The sequence below is a fragment of the Miscanthus floridulus genome, chromosome 3 (genome assembly GCF_019320115.1).
Source record: "Miscanthus floridulus cultivar M001 chromosome 3, ASM1932011v1, whole genome shotgun sequence".
Lineage (NCBI taxonomy): Eukaryota > Viridiplantae > Streptophyta > Magnoliopsida > Poales > Poaceae > Miscanthus > Miscanthus floridulus.
Genome location: NC_089582.1, coordinates 128,864,719 through 128,885,598, shown reverse-complemented (window position 1 = coordinate 128,885,598; position 20,880 = coordinate 128,864,719). Strand labels below are relative to the sequence as shown.

Genomic DNA, 20,880 nt, shown 5'->3' with positions numbered 1-20,880 from the left:
CATTTCGGTTACACATCACTTTGTACAACCAACTACTTGTTTTGATTATTTTTTGTGAACCATTGTTATTCTCTTGATGCTGTGCAATGATTTATTTTTATGGTGAGCAGATTGTGCATGTAGAACTATTTGAAACACTTGTAAACCACACATACTCTCCGAATGACACAGTAAATAACCCACAAAGCCACATTTTTTATTCATTGGCCCACATACATACAACAACAGGAAGGCCAAGGGTATTACAATTCATCAGAAAATCATCAAGCCTCATGTTTAACAACACAAGATTATTGGTGCAATACGTGACCATAATATGCTCCACACAGCATTTTATTTAGTTACTAGCCTACTGCTCGACAATAGGCTTACTTCATGTTTATCTTGATTTTTAAAGTGCCTCGTGATCCTTCCTGTAGCTTGCATCGTTGGAGTGTTTAAACTGGTAGGTCTGTGTTCTTCTGGAAGGGAAATGGCTCCAATCTTGGCTGTGCTACTTCTAGGATTTCTTCAATTGGTATCTCTGGCTTTGATCTTTTCAATGGTGCAACAGGATCGACATTTGGATCATAATCCTGAAATAATTTTTATATATTCTGTCAGTGTGTAGCTCAAACCAATTATGAACGTCTAGATTTCAAGGGTGTTACTCACCAGGTTAGCATGCATTCTCCTGACAAAAGTTTTGAAAGTGGTGTAGTTGTCTCCCTCGAACAGTTCATCAGATACTCGGAGGTAGGTGAATCCATACGACTTGTGTTCTGGAGAGCCATTCTTGTTGATGCCTTGGGGTCTTGCATTCCTGAGGATGGTGTTGTAAGCTGTTGCATCATATCGACTGAGTGCATTTTCACATGCCAGATTTAGGCCCTCTCTCCATCCGGCACTCAGCACCTGCCATTTTTTATAGTTTGCACCAGAATTTTTTGTTAATAATTGAGAAGTGCCTTTTGTGACCCGTTAAAGGAGAATACAGACAAGTGACCGATGGCTTAAACCTGTTGAACCAGTTCCTCAGGTGCACTTTTCGCCTCTGAACTCTGCTCACTGTCCCTCATCTCGGCACAAGTGAAGTTCATGCTAGCAGGATGCCTTGTTAGCATGTGTGCTATGGTTCTGTAGCCATCTCTGTCATCTAAGTTGTAGTATCCGGCAGTGAGCTCAGCTGCATGGTTTGGAACCGTGTACCACCAGTGTATGCCAGAGACCTGGAAACAAATATTAGCACATGTGATGTCTATGTTTCAATTCACCCATAGGTTAGTCTTAGTTTGTGTTGTAGCCTCTAGTAAACCTTGTACCTTTATTATTGTTATATGCAAAGACTTGTTCAACTTTAAAATCAAGGGAAAAATTAAAGCCAGGCGTTATTCATCATGGTACTTACTTTGATCGCCAGCTGCACCGTGCATCCCAGGAAGACCTTGTTGATAGAATTCTGGATCATCTAGGCGTAGATCAATGGGTAGAACTTGACTTAGACAATACCTTATCGATGTATCTCGTCGAGTGTAGCCGCGGCCGTGGCGCCGGCAACAAGGTGGCCGCGACGTGTCGGTGTAGGGGAAGCCGTGCAGGCGCCCGCGAGGTCGTCGACGGTAGCAGCAGCGTAGGCGCGGACCAGTGGCGACGGTGAAGACGGTCTGGACTTCCCGTCGCTTACAGTGCGCCCTTCTAGATCGGACTAGGGCTAGGAATCTTGGTGGGGCGCTGGCAGCTACGGTGAACCTCGTACCTTGTGCCCCGGCCCCCACCTTCCTCTTTATAGCGCTGCGCGATGGGGGCCCACCAGCCAGGAGAATGACTGAGCGCCCCCGATCAGGGCGCGGATCAAGGGCCCAATTGGCCTTTGAGCCAACTGGTGGAGATCAATCTAACATTCTTCCCCTTGATCTCACCTTATGACTTAAACTGAACTTACTTTATCTTTTTCCCGTTCCATCGCAGATCAGTGCATAAAGCGTGCCTCATCGTCACGGTCAGTTGCCATCAGATTAAACAGCTACAATGCATCTCTCTGTTTTGAAACAGAGTTTCAACTAGGCCTTTAGTATCCAGAAATCGTAGGCTTTCCCGTAAACCTATGTCGACTGTGTGTTCTCTGAACGCACTGGGTGGTTAGCCTTTGGTAAACGGATCCGCAAGTACTTGCTTGGTACTTATATGCTCAATGCTTTCAAAATGATTCTGGATTTTCTCCTTAATGTCAATGTGTTTGGTAGCACACTTCACATGTTGTCTTAGGAGTTAACTACTCTAAATGGTTATTGCTGTTGACTACCATTGTTAAATTCGGGTAAATATTCCCTTAACCACTTTTGTCTGTTCCTGAGGCCTCATGACAAGCTATACTATGGTATGCATCATTGATGACATCACAACAGTTTCATTGGAGCTTTTTCCACAATAATACTCCAACTACTGTGGATTTCACTACACATCTCGTCAAAACTTAACATTTGTACCCACAACTATTTGAGAGTACTTGTTCTTTCTTACTCAGCATGAGGCCTATGATATTTTGCAAAAATTGCAAGACATTCTTAACTCCATTCCAGTGATCTATATCTGGACTGGACTTCTGCCAAAATATCCTGGATACATAAGCTATGTTAGGATAAGTTCTTACTTATACATTCATTAAGCTTCCAACAACTAAAACATTTGGAACCATGTTCATTTGATCGATCTCATATCGGTTCATGGAATACTGAGAGTTCCCAAATCTATTACCCTTGACTATAGGAGCAAGTGTAGGTTTACTCGCATGCATACTTTATTTCTTTAGAATTTTTTCTAAGTATGCCTTTGCGATAGTCCTAATACCCCTTTTCATCTATCTCGGTGAATTTTAATTTCTAGAACCAATGAGGCTTCACCAAGATCATTCACATTGAAACTTGAGGACAAAGACTTCTTCTCCAATGGCAGATTAATATTACTACTAGTGAGTAGGATGTCATCTATACATAGGATGTGGAAAAAGAATTTTTCATTCTAGAACTTCGCATAAACGCTATTGTCCTTCTCATTTTCTTTAAACCTAAACTTTCTTATCGTTTCATCAACTTCAAATACTACTGTCTAGAGACTTGTTTTAACCCATAAATAGATTTCTACAGGCGGCATCTCATACGTTCTTTTTTTCCACAACAAAACCTTTGGGTTGTGCCATGTAAATGTTTTCATACAAATCCCCATTGAGGAATGTCGTCTTTACATCCATCTAATGTAACTCTAAATCGTAATATACCAATAACACCATTATGATTCTAAAAGAATCCTTGCATGAGACTGGAGAGAAAACTCTCATCGTAATCTATTCATTCTCTTTACGTAAAGCCTTTTTGCTACAAGTCATGCTTTATATCTTTCCATATTCCCTTTGGAGTCACATTTTGTCTTATAGACCCTTTCATAGCCTACTGTTTTGGCTCCATTAGGAATTTCTTCTAAGTCCCAAACATCGTTGGTATTCATCGAATTCATTTCAACTTCCATAGCTTCTTGCCATTCAAACGAGTAAACACTTCTCATGGCTTCTTCAAATGAGGTGGGACCACCCTCCATTTGAATTTCTTCACTAACATAACTTCATAGTCATCAGAAAACAGATTTACTAATTTTTTGAGACCTTCTGGGGCCTCAGCTATTGGCACTTTCATGTGGGGCTGTTGTTGCTCTTCATTGCCAAGAGACAATTGATTCTACAGGCTCCTGTATCACAAGATCCTTGTTTACATTATTCATCTTCTTCGAAGAGCCAACAACAGGTGTTGTATAAGTCATACAACATCAATAGGTATCGAGAAATTCATTGTTTTGAATCACCGAAGTGGGCACGCAGTCTCGCTTCTCTTCAAGTCATAGGTCTCTACATACCGTGCTCTCTAAGTTTATCCCATCTTTTATAAAGATAGTGTATCTTCCAATTTCTTATTTGGGTTTAATCTGTTAAAACCTTATATGGCGCTTTAAGCACTGCTTTAATATCTTTGATGGTGATTACGCTATCTTCCTCTCGAAACTTTAAAAAATTCAGGAATTTAGCTCTTTCTCTACTTAGGGGTATCATTGTTATGAACGACGGTCACATTCATCAAAATCTTTATCTCACTCAGTTTGTTACGAAATCTGTATCTCACTCTTAATGAAGAGTACACATTCATCAACATCTTTATCTCACTCTTAATGAAGAGTAGATTCTTAATTGATCTTAATTCTTACTTTTAATTCATTTCACAATTCTTCCCCTCGAAATATGGCATGAACTATACTGCCATAATTTTGAGAACTATTTAGAAAACTGTGAACAAGGAGACACTTATGACTTACTTCATTCACATGATTATGCCATGCAAATAAAGTTATTTCTTGATCCGTATAGGAGTACACTTTCCTCATTCCACTTCAAAAACTTGACGAGGTCTTTTATTAACTGTACTTTTGTAAGTCACACTTATATCTTTTTCTTGTCCTTTGATTAGTATTGACCATGATGGTGCATTTCTATTGTGCCATGGTCAATACTAGGATAGCATAGCATAAGAGCTACCCAAACTTCTCTCGCTATGCGGGATACAAAAACATATGAGTCATCACAAAACTTCTCCCGCCATGCAGGATTGACTAGCATAAGTACTATTTCAAACTTCCTCCCATGCGGGATAAATCTATATACAAATTACTGTAACGTAAAATTTAGTCATGATGACTAAAACATTCACTTATACTTTATTTTCTAATTAAATCTTTCCGTTGGTTCCAATTTAATCAGAAAATTAGTAAACTAAAAAAACTGTCCTGAACCGGCATGACTTAAGCCTTTTCTTTCACATACCCCAGCATTGCAGCCCGTTGGCATGCAGTCGAGTGATCTCGTCGGTTAAAAAATAAAACTTACAAGATGCTTCTACATCAATTCTACATCACCGTTGAGCAGAAAATAGAATTAATGCATAAAACTCATAAATTAACTTGAAAGACATATAATTACTCTTTAAAATTAAATTCTCTCGTTGGTTCGAATTTAATTAGAAGATAATTAACATCATTGTAGCGAAACACGATAATAAAATACATTCTATTAGTTCAGGAGTATTTCTTGGTCTTTATTTACTCTCTGAAAAATTGACCATGTTGGTGTAAAATTTATCAGAGATTTAAACTTCAACCTTAAACTCATTATAATATTGTTACCATCAACATTAGTCAGAAAATAACAATACCATAATTTAACATAAACAAATCGGACTACTCCTCTAATTTAATTTTTTCCCATTGGTTCCAATTTAATTAGAGGATAAATATAATCATAATTTACTAAAAAGTAACTGCTCTTCAAATTAAATTCTCTTGTTGGTTCGAATTTAATTAGAAGATAATCAGCATTAAACTTTGTAGCGGTAACATAAAAAAATAATTTATCTACTTTTCAGAAGCATTTTACTGTGTACTTATCTACTCTCTAAACAATTTATCCTTTTGGTTCAAAATTGAATAGAGATGAAAAACTAATCAAAATTCATCAAAATGTGCTTATGAAAAAAGATAAAACCAAAAACTTCTCTTTTACTATTCATTTGGCCAAACCGAGAAAATTCTGGCCCGTGACCCATCTCGTCAACGCGCCCGCGTGCGCGGCCCAGCGACGTACCTAGGCCCAGCGGCCTGCTTAACAAGGCGCGCGCGCCCGCTCTCCCGTGCCTAGGTCGTAACTTGGGCCTAAGCCGGGATTCTGCTTCCACGCCTGGGCTAAAAGCCGACCCGATCAACATCGGCCGTCGATCGCGATCCAACGGTCGGGCGGCGATCTCGGTGGAACAAAATCCCCCGGCGGCCGCCACTCCCCCGAACCCTAGTTCATTTGTTCTCCCTCCCTCTCCTCTCCTCAGTGCTTAGCGCGCGACGCAGCAGCGACGGTGACCCAAGGTTGCCGGAGAAGAGAAGGCCGACGCCGCCATAGACCCCCTCGCCGGCACGCGCGTTCGCCCGAGGGTGAGCGCGCCGCCGTCGAGCGGGCTTGTAGTGGTGCCCTCGGTCGGGGCTCACGCGCACGACGACAAGCGTGGCTCGGCCGTCTTCCCGTGTGCTGGCGAGGCGGCAACGGGTCCTTCCTGCGCGATGGTGGTCGCAACGGTGGGGAAAGAACCCAGGTAGGTCCCTTCCTCCTCTCCGTTCTGTGATATAGGGTTAGGGTTTGGGAAAAACTTGGAAATCTTTGAGCTCCTTCTAATTTCTTTCACCTTTCTACCCTAGACTCGAACTACTCACTAGTAGAAACGGCTCTGATACCATTGATAGAATTCTGGATCATCTAGGCATAGATCAATGTGTAGAACTTGACTTAGACAATACCTTATCGATGTACCTCGTCGAGTGCAGTCACGACCGTGGAACCGCCTGTAAGGAAAATGGACCCTAGGCCCATTTACTTTGGATTTTGGTGTTTGATGATCAACACAACCAAATTGGATTAATGAATTTGTAAGTAATTGTTTTGTAGTTCAATAGGGTGCAAGATATGACTTGGACGAAGGTGACATGATCCCACGATCAACACCATAAGCAAGACTCTAGAAGCACAAGAGAAGACCCTAGATATCAAGCAAAGTCCAAGCACGAAGATGGGAACCAAGCCAGACTCAAGATCGTGAAGAAACAAGCTCGACAGAGGTGACCGGATGTGGCCCTATGTGGACCGGACGCATCTAATCAGTTGTTTGGCAATAGCAGGCGTCAGCAGCAGCGATCGGACGCTGAGCGAGGCAGTGACCAAGCGCACAGACTTCACTGTTCATCATCAATGGCAACGCTCTCAGCGTGACCGGACGTGACGGCAGGACGATCGGACACACCAAGAAGTAACGTCCGATCATGTCTAGAAAGGTTCCAGAGTGGCGCCAGCACGACCGAACGTGTCCGATCGAGTGAGACTGGACTCAGCCTAGAGTTTGATCAACGTGCGCGCTCTAATGTTCGGCAGGACCGAACGCGTCCGATCGGGACGTGATCAGCGTCCGGTCACGAGCAGAAAGTTAGGTCTCAGGTCCAACGGCTAGTTCTCACTTGTGGGGCTATAAATAGATCCCCAACCGGTCATTTGAGGTGTGAAGAGCTGAGAAAACATACCAAGGGTGTTGATACACCACTTTAGTGATCTCCACTTACATAGTGCTTAGTGATACATTCGGCGATTAGCATAGGTGCTTTGCGAAGTGCTTAGGTTAGTTAGACCACCGCTTATGCGCTTGCTCTAGATTTAGACCTAGTGTTTAGTGAGGTTTGCACACCTCTTACTACTCGGTGCTTGCGCGTACCATTGTTGTACATCAGAGGGACTTATAGTCTTGCGAGATCACACCAACAGTGTTTGTGGTGTGGCCGCCATCGTGTACCAAAGAGAACAAGGCCCGTGGCGGTTCGGCAGGAAGCTTGATAGTGAAAACGGCGGGGAGCGGTTCGGAAGAGGCTTGCCGGAAGGCACACTAGAGACCCACTTGCATGTGGGGAAGGCCCAGGGTTATCCATGGAGTTACCTGATTAGGAGCTTGGCCATTGTGAGGGGCTCCAACGAGGACTAGGGGGAAGCTTACGCGCTTCTCGATATCTCGGTACAAATACTAGAGTCATCGATGGGGGTTTGCATATCTCTACCTTACTCTTTAGCTTTCGTATTTACATTGCAATCTTGGTTTGTGCTTTACTTTCCTAGCTTAGTGATAGGCTAGTTGATAGGTTTAGAACCTAGGCTGTATAACTCTTTTTTGCGGTAGAGATAGCAACACACTAGCAAAACCGTAGTTGCACATTTAGATTACTTTCTTGCATATGTTTTGACTAGGTAGAAAAAGAGGCCATAGTTTAGAGTTAGAGTTTTAAGTTGCCTAATTCACCCTCTCTTAGGTGTCACGATCCCTTACAAGTGGTATCAGAGCCGGTTGGTAAAATTTGGACCTTTGGCTTCACCGCCGTTGAGTCGACACTATTTAGAGTGGTTAGGATGGATACTTCTAGATCTCCATACTTTGATGACACTAACTTCCCCTACTATAAAGCTAGAATGGCTTGTCGCCTTGAGACGGTAGATTTGGGTGTTTGGAGAGTCACTCATGACAGGATGAAACCCATTAAGAATCCCAATAAACCCACAAAGAGTGAAGAAAAAGAAATTCATTTCAATACTAGAGCTAAAAATTGCTTGTTTGAATCTTTTAGTATGGATGTGTTTAACCAAGTGTTCACTTTAAATACAACACATGAAATTTGGTTAAAACTCCAAGAGCTCCATGACAGCACAACTAATGTCCATGAGCAAAAACATTGTCTAGCTAAATAAAATTATGATTCCTTTAAAATGAATGATGATAAGCTTGTTTGTGATATGTATTCTCGTTTGAATCTAATTATCAATGAGCTCCATTCAATAGGATTAACAAAGCTAGATGATGCGGACATCGTGAGGAAGATCATCTCCATGCTACCACAAAAGAAATATGCAAGTATCATCACCATCCTTCACAACATGGAGGACTTGAGCACCATGACCCTAGCCATAGTTATTGACAAGATAGTGGCATTTGAAATGTCACGGAAGATGGGTCAAGAAGAAGCCTCATCATCAAGCAAAGGCAAAACTCTGGCATGTAGTGAGAAAAAGAAGATGAAGGACAAGCAAGTTGAGACAAGCTCAAGCTCAAACTCCTTAAGTGAAGAAGAAGAAGATAAGGATGATGACGATGATGATGGATCAAGTGATGATGATCAATCTTCCTCCTCCACCTTCGACCTTGATGAAGAATCAATCAAACTTATCAACAATGTAGAGAGGATGATCCAAAGGCTCAATGTCAAGAGTGTGCCCATCCAAATTTAATATTTCATTTTCACAAATCAAAGAAATGAGCAAAGGAAGAAAGGATACTATGGATGCGGTGAGTTGGGGCACTTTGTGGAAGTTTGTCCAAACAAGCCCACATCCAAGATAAAGAAGAAGACGTGCAAGGACAAAGCCCTCACATCAATAAGGTCATGGGATAATTTTTCAAGTGAAGAAGAAGACCATCACAAGAGACGAGGCTACAAGCACTCATCATCAAGCACTTCATGAGTGTGCCTTATGGCACGAGGTAACAAAAAGTCTATCCCTAGTGATAGTGACAATAATAGTGATAGTGATGATGAGCTACCTTCTTTTGAGCAACGTGTACAAGAAAATCTTAAATATGCTAAAAGTTGCACTAGTCAACAAAAAGTCTATCCCTAGTGATAGTGACAATAATAGTGATAGTGATGATGAGCTACCTTCTTTTGAGCAACGTGTACAAGAAAATCTTAAATATGCTAAAAGTTGCACTAGTCAACAAAAGAAGTTAAAAATGTTGCAAGAAAAGCTAGATAGTTCACAAGAAGTATATAAAACCTAGCTCAAACAATATAAGACATTTGTTAATCTCAATATTGAACTATCTACTAAAATTGAGCAACTTGAGGCTATTGCAACAACAAATGCATGCACAATCAATGATGAGCAACTTGTAAAGAAAAATAAAAAATTAAAAGAAAAGTTAGCTAGCTCACAAGATGCCTATAAAAGTTTACTTGCTAAAATGGAAACCATGTGCAAACATTATGATGAGCTAACTGATAAAGTTGCTAATTTTGAAACCATCGATAGTACCCCCACCGGGACATCTAAAAAGAAATTTTCAATTTTTGATATGCCTAAAAAAGATGTCTCTACTTCTTGCAATGATTTATGTTTAGACTCACCCTTGTGCAACCAAGTTTGTGTTGAGAAAGTTGTTGTAGATACATGCACACAAGAGGTCGCAATGGAGAATGAGCAACTCAAGCAAGAAGTGGCTCACCATACCAAGGACTTGACTCAAGTAAAAGGCAAAACAGAGCAAGCCCAACTTCATCAAGATAACACCATCAAGGGAGTGAGGAAGCTTGATGAAGGACAAACCGTGGTTTGCTATGTATGCCACAAGGAAGGCCATAAGTCCTATGAGTGCAAGGTGAAGAATAGGAGAGGAGCTAAGAAGAAAGAGAAAAATAAAAGGAAACAAGCAAGCTCTCCAACACCTACACCAACAAGGTGAACAAAAAGGCCTCCATACCTTATCTCTTGAAGAAGAAGAAAAAATGACAAGGTGATGTCCATCAAGGTGAACAAGCAAGCCAACAATAGGACCAAATGCATTTGGGTGCCAAAGGAGATCATTTCCAACATGAAGAGCACCAAGAAGGTTTGGATCCCAAAAGGGAAGTGAGAAGTCCGATGGACTTTGGGAAATTTGAAGACTTGGCAAAGTATGGGTGTATTTCATGGGGTGCATCATTATGGATAAGGTAATTGTCAAGTGGGTTAGTGAATACTATGGACTCAAATTCCCCTTCCCATGTTAGCTAACTAGATTTAATTTCTTGCAATCTCAATTAGCATCTAGTTCCTTTTCATGCCTAAGTTTGCATTTGCATGTTTAATCTTTTATATTGCATACACTAGGTATATCTTGTGGTAGGCTTACTCGGTTTCACTCATAACCCTTGGAGCAAACCTACATGGTTTAAATTATTTAGGAGCACGACACATAGCTTGTTTTACAATTATTCATCTAATATGTGCCAAAGTCCAAATTGTAGATATTTTCTCCCGAATATCACTTTCAAAAATGATTCTCACATTCATGTGATGTCATCTTTCAAGTGGTATTTTTGATTCTAAAATCAATGTGCATGTCTCCTACAAGTATTCCATACTTGTGTGCACAAATTTAGGGGGAGGTTACTCTACAAGTTGGATGCTTTGAGACTAACACATTTTCAAGCTTATCATGTGCGTAGTAGTCTCATTGCAAGGAAAATAGAGTCCCCGGAGTTAAGCATCATACTTCAAATATCCATCACCTATTGCAAGTGGTATAAATCAAATTGGTTTCCACATGTGGTATTTCTAAACCGATATCATCATGTTGATTTCACTTTGGTATTTATATGCTTTCTCCATGCATTATATAGATTAAACTCCCTTGAGCATTAATTTGCCAATTATGCATAAACTACATTCTTCATCATATGTATGCATATATTTAGGGAGAGCTTAGTTTATGTAATGTGAGAGTCAAATTTTATGACCTATTCCACTCCACATACAAAGGATCACAAAGTTTGACCCTCCCTTGTGCTACTAATGTCTTTCTTTTCGGTGTTTGATTCCAAAGGGGGAGAATTTGTAGGACCAAAAGTAAGTCCGATCATAATAATTTACAAGTGGTAATGGTCCGAGAAAGGGAGGATAATGGATTATGGAGTTAGGGGGAGGCTTAAATCCATAATGCCACATGGGGACATTTGCAAGGGCAAGATAAGTTTATAAAGATGTTTACATGTGGTATTTTTAGCATCATATAACCTAGCCCTTTGCATTGCATCCTAGCAAGTAAATAGTTTTTAAATTCCAAATTTTTTTTATTATTTGCTTGCTTTGGTTGTGTTGTCATCAATCACCAAAAAGGGGGAGATTGTAAGGAAAATGGACCCTATGCCCTTTTACTTTGGATTTTGGTGTTTGATGACCAACACAACCAAATTAGACTAATGAATTTGTAAGTAATTGTTTTGTAGTTCAATAGGGTGCACGAAGGCAACATGATGATCCCACGATCAACACCATATGCAAGACCCTAGAAGCATAAGAGAAGACCCAAGATATCAAGCCAAGTCTAATCACGAAGATGGGAACCAAGCCAGACGTAAGATCGCGAAGAGACAAGCTCAGTAGAGGTGACCGGACATGGCCTTATGAGGACCGGACGCGTCCGATCAGTTGCTCGGCAACAGCAGGTGTTAGCAGCAACGATCGAACGCTGAGCGAGGCAGTGACTGGACTCACGGACTTCACTGTTCATCGTCAACGGCAATGCTCAGCGTGACCGGACGCACCAAGAAGTAGCGTTCGATCATGTCCAGAAAGGTTCTAGAGCAGCGCCAGCGCGATCGGACGTATCCGATCGAGTGAGACTGGACTCGGCCCAGAGCCCGATGAACGCGTGCGCTCCAACGGTCGGTAGGACCGGACGTGTCCGATCGGGACGTGATCAGCGTCCGGTCACTAGCAGAAAGTTGGGTCTCGGGTCCAATGGCTAGTTCTTACTTGTGGGGCTATAAATAGACCCCCAACCGGCCATTTGAGGTGTGAAGAGCTGAGGAAACATACTAAGGGTGTTGATACACCACTTTAATGATCGCCACTTGTATAGTACTTAGTGATACATTCAGTGATTAGCGTAGGTGCTTTGCAAAATGCTTAGGTTAGTTAGACCACCGTTTATGCGCTTGCTCTAGGTTTAGGCCTAGTGTTTAGTGAGGTTTGCACATCTCTTACTACTCGGTGCTTGCGCGCACCATTGTTGTATATCGAAGGGGCTTGTAGTCTTGTGAGATCACACCAACCGCGTTTGTGTTGTGGCCGCCACCGTGTACCGAAGGGAACAAGGCCTGCGGTGGTTCGGTCAGAAGCTTGATAGTAAAGACGGCGGGGAGCGGTCCGGAAGAGGCTTGCCGGAAGGCACACCGGAGACCCACTTGCGCGTGGGGAAGGCCCGCCCGGGGCTATCCACGGAGTTACCCGCGAGGGATTCCTTGCGAGGGGCTCCAACGAGGACTAGGGAGAAGCTTGCATGCTTCTCGATACCTCAGTAAAAATACCAGAGTCGTCGACGGAAGTTTGCATCTCTACCTTACTCTTTAGCTTCTGTATTTACATTGCAATCTTGGTTTACGCTTTACTTTCCTAGCATAGTGATAGGATAGTTGATAGGTTTGGAACCTAGGTTGCATAACTTCTTTTTACGGTAGAGATAGCAACACACTAGCAAAACCGTAGTTGCATATTTTGATTACTTTCTTGCATATGTTTTGATTAGGTAGAAAAAGAGGCCATAATTTAGAGTTAGAGTTTTAAGTTGCCTAATTCACACCTCCCCTCTTAGGCGTCACGGTCCCTTACACTGCCAACAAGGTGGCTGCGACATGTCGGTGTAGGGGAAGCCGTGCAGGCGCCCGCTAGGTCGTCGACGGTAGCAGCAGCGTAGACGCGGACCAGTGGCGACGGTGAAGGCGGTCTGGACTTTCCGTCGCTTACAGGGCGCCCTTCTAGACCGGACTAGGGCTAGGAACCTCGGTGGGGCGCTGGCGGCTACGGTGAACCTCGTACCTTGCGCCCCGGCCCCCACCTTCCTCTTTATAGCGCTGCGCGACGAGGGCCCATCAGCCAGGAGAACAGCTAGGCGCCCCCGATCAGGACGCGGATCAAGGGCCCAATTGACCGTTGGGCCAGCTGGTGGAGATCAATCTAACACTTGTTAGCTTCATCCAAGATCTTATCACAGTGCTTGATCAGTTTGTTGGAGTACCATGTGAGGAAGAACTTCCCCTTGTCTGTCTGGTATGTTCCGGAACTGGGTCTTCTCAGGAGTGTCATTGTACTCCCCAGCATCATCAGGCAAATCCCACTCAGGATGCCCAGCCTCTGTTGCTGCTGCTTTGAAGTCTGCTTGCAGGTACTTATCATAGCACTGCAGTTTTATTTTATTGCTTTATTAACAATTGTAGCCTTTAAAGTGTAGTCCTCTGCTGGTAATGACATATTTATATTAATTGGCACTTGTTTTATTTCATTTTCTTCAAAGGAAGCCCGTTTTATTTATTCCTTGTCATCAGTTTATCAAGCATTTGATTTCATCCTGTTTTGTTCTTAACTGTGGTCTTGGCTTTGCTTCAAGCACAGTACGACTTTTAAGGCATCCCTGGCCTGATCAGTCAAATTGTTACTTTATTCAAGTGTCTCTTGGATTTAATCACTTTTATACCCTTTTTTCTCATTTTTTTGTGACTGCTTCCAGCATAAATCAACGCATGGACCAAGATTAAGAGTGTCTTTGTTCATCACATGGAGACGAATCCCCTTTTGTTTTGTAACAAAAAAAAGTGGAAGAATATGTGTGTTTGGAAAGAGAACTTGTTTACACCAAAATTTGGAAGAAGGGTCACAGGGACCTGAAAGCTCCCAAGATAATGTCATCAAAGAATCAATTGCATGCAGATTGGAACCAGCTGATTCGAATGCAAAACTGGAATCGGCTTTCTTCAGATAGCGCCAGCGGATAATGACAAAGGTTATAATCGGCGCCAGGACGAGACATGCTGTGCTCTACAAAAAGGGAAAAATTAGAGTCCAAGTTATGTTAAATTAGAAATGTTTTCTCTAGGGTCAAAAATTATAATGAGTCGTGCTTAGACATGAGTCATGCACATAGTCCGTGTATAAATACCAAACCCCAGCTATTGTAAAGGACAACAATCAATCCAATATACAAGTTATTTACTTTTTTGGCTCCAGCCACCCCTTAGGAGTAGGAGTAGAGTAGATCTCGGAGAGTTCTTCAGTAAGTACGGCTGCATCGATCTGATCGACCTCCACTGCTTATTGTAAGTACCATCATGGCTTATACCTCTGTTCGTACGGCTGCATCGATCCGGTCGACCTCCACTACGACTCTGGTATAAGTTAGTTATCGATTCTTGCCTAGTTCAAGTATAGCTGCATCGATCCGGTCGACCCCCACTGCATGAACTAGATCAAGGTCAAGTTATCGGCTCTATCTTAGAATGGCAGTCTTTGGTAGATTCATTAAGTTACCGATATTGCTTATTGCTTTCATTATTTATCTAAATTACAGCAATATCACTCTGTCCGATTGGGATTGATCTAGATTGGCCTTATATCTTGTTTAGGCCATCGTTTGTTAATCTAAAACTGATCTAATCTATACATTAAACTATGAGTTACGTTTTATCGGCTGTTTTACGTCAATCTTGATCGTGCATATCGTGCGGTTAAAGCATGTTGCGTCTTGAGTGGATCTATTGGCTAGCGAGAACCGTTCCATGGCACGTTATCACGGCCTGTGTGATTCTGCCTCACACCCCACTATTAGCATAGTGGAGTGGGGATCGTTATCTGATAGATCTATTCCTGATAAGGCATGACTTTAACTGTGCGCCATGCCTGAATCGGCTGTTTTAGCCGATATCGAGTGCTTTCACGAACAGATCATATCATGAGACCGTTGAAGTAAAGATAGGTTGAAAGATATGTTAGCCCCATGATCTTGTTATTGTATTACGGCCTGCATGATTCTGCCTCATGCCTCACTGATATTAGTAATGAGTTAGGGTCGTCGAGTCTATTGTTATTTCTACGGCCTGCATGATTCTGCCTCATGCCCCACTGGTCATAGCGATAGATGAGATCTAACATGTTCATTATATTTATCTTTATTAAACGGTTAAGTGATGTTGAATTGTTTCTTTATATAAAAATGGGTTTGGTTACTTGTAATCATTGACTTAGCATAAACCAATCATTGTTGATATCTTATTATCATTGATTAATATTTGTTCAACTAATGACATTTACCCTGAATGATAACCGATTCTTCTTATACAACCCAATGAGCTTTAACCGATTTATTCTCATGAATATACCGGAATCGACTGTTTAGTCGATCTCCTTTCATATCGGCTCTTAGAGCCGCACATTCGAGACTGTCTGGCAACACTGGCAAGTTTCGCCCTTAATTACTAATGAACTTTCTCTCCTTGTCAATTACAGGGTCAAATTGACTGGCATGTCTCGGGAGGAGTGCGCAGGATCGACCATCCCTGCGCTGAAGCTAGGCGGATCTACAGCTCCATCGAGCAGACCCTTTCGGCTTGCTGCGTGTGTCCTCGGCACGGGACGAAAATTCTGTGTGGACAGAACTCACTATGAATTCTCTAATGCCTGGGTACACCCATCCCTGACTTTGGAGATATGAGGGGTACCTCATCTCACCAGCAGGGCCAAGTCCCACCTCAATGTCCACAATGACACCAGCATCCAAGAAATCTGCCATGTTCTCCCTGACGCTCTTCATGTAGTCAGCATATAGCTGCCACAGACAGAGAAGACCGACCCTAGGTCACGACGTCAAGGTCAGAGAAGTTCACTTGATTTATCATCTTTCTTCCACATGTGCAACACCAAGGGGCAAGAGTTTTAAGTCAGCTGACCTAAATTGCAGTTCTCCCATGGAAGAGAGGCTGGTCATCCACTCCAAGCATGAGATACTCGATGTTCCTCAGCCCTTCCCGGTTGGTGTAGAAGATGTCGGGGTTGTCCTTGCCGACATCCCACACCCACTATAGGATCGGGATGTTGACGCCACCGCCGACGTTGCCGCCGCACTGGTGGCACGACATGATGGCCTGCAGTTTGAGCCCAGCCTCCTGCACCAGCTTGAACACCTGCTTGTAGGCGCTCCAGTCGTAGACCCCCGTCTCCTTCCCCTCCACCAGCCCCCACCAGACGTCGATCATGACCCCGTCGACGCCCGCCTCTGTCAGTTTCTTCAGCTGCTCCCTCGTCTCGCCCTCCTTCTCGAACGTGTTGTCCACAGTGATGACATCCAGCTGCATGTCCGGAAGCCAAGAGTTGGGAAAAAAGAAAGGTAAATCATTCAGCTTCATCTTTCCTTTTTCAGAATGGCATGATTCGTTTAGGTCGATCTCTTTGTTTGTTCGTTATACAGTACTAGGTAGCATGCCCGTGCGTTGCTATGGGATAACTAACAATTTATACTAAAAACACACGGATCACACGATAAGATAATAATACTGTTAAATTAAATACCAACATTAAAGTGACATTTAATTCAAAAAGCAAAGTTTATGAATTTAACACAGTCACGGAGTGCGCGGTGTCGTAGGCTCACAAACTCTAGAGCTTCCAGAGATTATGTCGAATCCAACCTAGAGCCTCGGAACCCAGCATCTTTTTCTAGACGGGCTTCACTTCAGATACGCCGGTAGCAATATCAACGATCTCCAGTCGATGGACCAGGTCATATGGATCCCCACACAATGGCTCAGACATGTGATTTTGTTCTCCTTGTACTTGGATACACTTGTTCCACTGAAGCTTTCATTGAAATGTTTAGACACGAATAGTGTCTGATCACCGATGTCCCTCATCCTGGACCACTCCGGCTATGGTCATGGAGGTTGCACTAGTAGATTGCGCTGCTATAGGTGAAGCTCTGTGTCTCGTGGAACGTGCTCACCATGGCACCCACAATGTGCAGCTCACTATTTGATTCCAGGTAGCTGCGGTGGCAGAGTCCCGCAGGTGGCGACAGCGATGGCAGCAGCGTCGCGGTTGGAGTAGCGTCGGCGACGTTGCTGCTGCAGATGGAGATTTCTCTAGTGCAGTCGATCGCCAAGAACTTATCTTGGCAGTGGACGATGGACCCCATGGAGAACTCCAGTTTGGTGTCGAGCAGCGTCCATACGCTGTCGACTCCAACCCAGCAGAACACGACCTCCGTGGAGCACCCAAGCAATGAATAAATGAATGCACACAGTACCATTAACATAATCAATAAAACGAATCAAGCTAAATTGAAAAAATAAAAAGAAACAAAATCATGACTTAAAGACTATACGCACGTCACTCACGGTCACCTAGATTGGGAACGCCTGATGCCTTCATCTCAAGCTGCATCTTTTCCTGTCTCCATGCGAAACTAAAACAATCAATATTTTTTTCATCCCTGCCTGCATGTAAATAAAAAAGAGAGATATGTTAGGTACCTAGCCAAATTATGCGTCTTATGTAAAGATGGTGAGTAGGACTCTAGTGAAGAAAACACTTTGTAGTTTGGTGTTGAGGATCTGTCGACCACAATGGTTTATCAAGTACGGTATTTGTTAAACTAAACATCAGCTCAACCATTCAAGTGAACATGAGAACAAGATCTTTTTTTATTTTTTTGAGCAAACCTATGATAGACAAATGTACACTCATTAACTGAAAAAATAATAACCTATGATAGACAAATGTACACTCATTAACTGAATAAATAATAAGACAAAGGCATAATCAGTGCCAAAAAGTAAAGTTCATTTCATGAGAGTAGGAGCAAGTCTAGACAGACAACCACATACATCTAAATTAGTACGATGTCTATTGGATATACATACATTTGTTAGTTTCTTGTGGAGCAATTTTTGCATAAATGTATAGCCATGAATCTGGCTAAAGCTTGAGAAGATAGTGATTGCAGTACATAAACCGGATGACCAACCTTGATAAACGTTCCAAAAAATACGGGATATACAGTGTGCCCGTGCGTTGTTACGGGATAACTAAATTTTTATATTAAAAATACAGAGATCGCACAATAAGATAACAATACTGTGAAATTAAATACCCATATTAAAATGACATCAATCAAAAAAGCAAAGTTCGTAAAATTAACACGGTCACGAAGAGCACGGCGTCGCAAGCTCACCGACTCTACTATATAGACCTTTTTAAATTTTTGTTGACTCAGATAATTAACAAATAAGCAATGTTCCGCCATATTTTTGTTGACTATTCACTATAGTTTTTTAAGAAAACATGTGATAGAGAGACATTGTTGGTTTTTAACTTTTTTTACATCATCACTAATCCAACTGAAGAGAGAGGACCATAATTTTTTCTAAGAAAACAATGTCTATGAATTATCACATTCTCAGAAATTGTCATCTTCCTATTTTTGCCAATAAAATTATCTAAGCTTTATATGTATAACCTGAAAACTGAACTGTTTGTCATCTTTCTATTTTTGCCAGTAAAATTATCTGAGCTTCATATTTATAACCTGGACTCAACATGGCCATGCCAAGACATAAAAAGTTACCTTAGTTACAATATCATTATATTAAGCTCAATAACATGGCAGCTGATTGTGCTCTGCATCAAGCATCAGTGTATCAATGCCAACCATTGACTCATTCTCTAGAGTTTATAAATGTAAGCCATGGTAATAAATTGCAACAATTCAGGGCAAGTTCAGTGAGAAATCCCTCTTTTTCAAGGTTTAACTTTAGTGAGAAATCATCATTCTTTTTCTTGCCTGTCTACATCAGATTGTTCAAAAATAAACAAAGATCAATCCACAGACATTTTATAGTGCAGAGATAACTTTGTGACCTGGCTTGGTGTTGCTGTTACGGGAACACCAATTCAGCGAGCGAGGTCTAGAGGTGCAAAGGCCTGATGCCAAACATCTGAATACCATCTAGTCTAATAAAAAAATTAGCAAGCCAAAAATTCAGTAGCCATAAAAAAAATTGACAAGAGAAAAGTATGTAATATATTTTACCAGTAAAGTATCTAACATTGGTACACCAAGCTCATGAATTGAGGCTATCAGTAAATAAATAAGGCTCGAGCTACTTGAAACGAGATTGGTACAGACAAAGGGCTAACTATGCTAAAAAACAATGGCATCCAATGTGGAGGCACATAATATCGAAAAAACAGATGATTAACTATATAACAAGAATGTCTGCAGCATCATGAACTATGGTTGTGTAACATCATGAACGGCGAGCGATGGAGGACGGGCGACGTCAATCGGTCTACATATGCGAAGACGACGGCTCGGGTGCACGACTCAGGTGGCATTGAGGTAGCGGCGCGGTAGCCGAGGACGACGGCTCGGGTGCATGGCACGGGCTAACGGCGAAGACGACGGCGCGACGTCGTGGAGGCGGTAGTGTACGTGGCGCACGGGGAGGATGACGGCGCGGGCGCACAGACCAGACGATGGAGCAGGTCGTGGAAGGGAGATCGCGCGGGGAAGGGAGATCGCACGGGGAGGTGATCTTGCAGCGACCTTGCGGCGATCGATGATGTAGCCACAGTTGCATCCACGGGTAGGCAGATGGTGGATGATCCATTGTTGTTGCTTCTCCATTACACGACGAGGTAGAAGTAGGGGCGGCTCGATCATGCAGGGGCTTGAGGAATGGGGCGCGCGACGATCGTCTCCGTGCAGCGACTAGTGACGCTCTTGAGTCCTACCAATAAGACGCGTTCGATCGTGCAGCGACGAGCGACGATGGTCTTCCGTGTTTGTAGCGCATGCAAATCAGGGTCAATAATTTTATATTTGTGGCACGAGGACGGTATGATCGAGCGTGAGATGTGGGTGATCGCTTTTCTTGTTTTAGGCAATTAGGGTCAAGACTTTCCATGTTTGTAGCGCATGCAAATCAGGGTCAAGACTTTCCGTATTTATAGCGCAACCGTGTTTGTAGCGCATGCAAATCAGGGTCAAGACTTTTCGTATTTATAGCGCATGCAAATCAAGGTCAAGACTTTCCGTGTTTTCTTCGCACCAAAGGACGCAGCATGCGGGAGATGTCGTGGGATCGCAGGCGTGGACAGACGGACGAACCAAAACAAATGTCGTACCAAAAAATATCTACACTTTGTTCTTTTTAATTGCAGAAGATACTGGTAGCGGTATGCTAATAATGCTGCAGCTGCACATGATTCTTAAGCAGCTTACCGGGAGCATGACGTAGACCTGGACATAGTTGGCTAGTGTGTTCCCCGCCATTGTGGCTGCTGGCTGGCTACGCTCTCACTCTCAGAGACCTCACTGGCTCGCTCTCTGCTTGGTGGTCACTGAGCTTGGGCTTGATGAATGTTGCAGGGAGCTTGGGGGATCTATTTATACAGTGGAGGCAGGGGAGATCGATCTGGACGGCGACGTGCAGCGCTTCTCCAGCGATGCAAACCTATCCTTTCCGTTGAGCCGCCCAGAGAAAAGCGCATGTGCAGGGTGAGCTGATGATTTTTTGGTTACCATCCCGAGCTGGCAAGCTATGTACAGTGCATGAGCTTGCCATTCGTCCGGACTGATTGGCCGGAAGGACTTCGGTTTTGACGGCTTGTATGGCAATGATTGGGCTGAACTGATGAAGGCAGGTGAG

General features: G+C 42.8%; 1 pseudogene; it reads right to left on the bottom strand.

The window, feature by feature from the left end:
* Positions 1-175: 175 nt before the first annotated feature.
* On the bottom strand, positions 176-20,504 carry LOC136542423 (beta-amylase-like; annotated as a pseudogene).
* Positions 20,505-20,880: the final 376 nt, after the last annotated feature.